The sequence below is a fragment of the Sinocyclocheilus anshuiensis genome, unplaced genomic scaffold (assembly GCF_001515605.1).
Source record: "Sinocyclocheilus anshuiensis isolate Anshui unplaced genomic scaffold, SAMN03320099.WGS_v1.1 scaffold215, whole genome shotgun sequence".
Lineage (NCBI taxonomy): Eukaryota > Metazoa > Chordata > Actinopteri > Cypriniformes > Cyprinidae > Sinocyclocheilus > Sinocyclocheilus anshuiensis.
In genome coordinates, this window is record NW_015552542.1 from 604,970 (window position 1) to 605,179 (window position 210).

Below are 210 nucleotides of genomic sequence, written 5' to 3' on the forward strand. Positions count from 1 at the left end.
GAATAGTTTGCATGCATCTAAATGTAGCTCTTCTGATCATTTTGATTATAGGGTAAAAGTGAACATGGGTACCTGTCAGTGTTTCCTCTGACCTGTTCATGTGATAGCAAGGGAAAAAAAAAAAATGGCTCACATCACATGATGTATTTGAACCTCAGATACTTATGACTGTGATTTCAAATGTCTTTTTTTTTTTTTGGAAGGATGCTA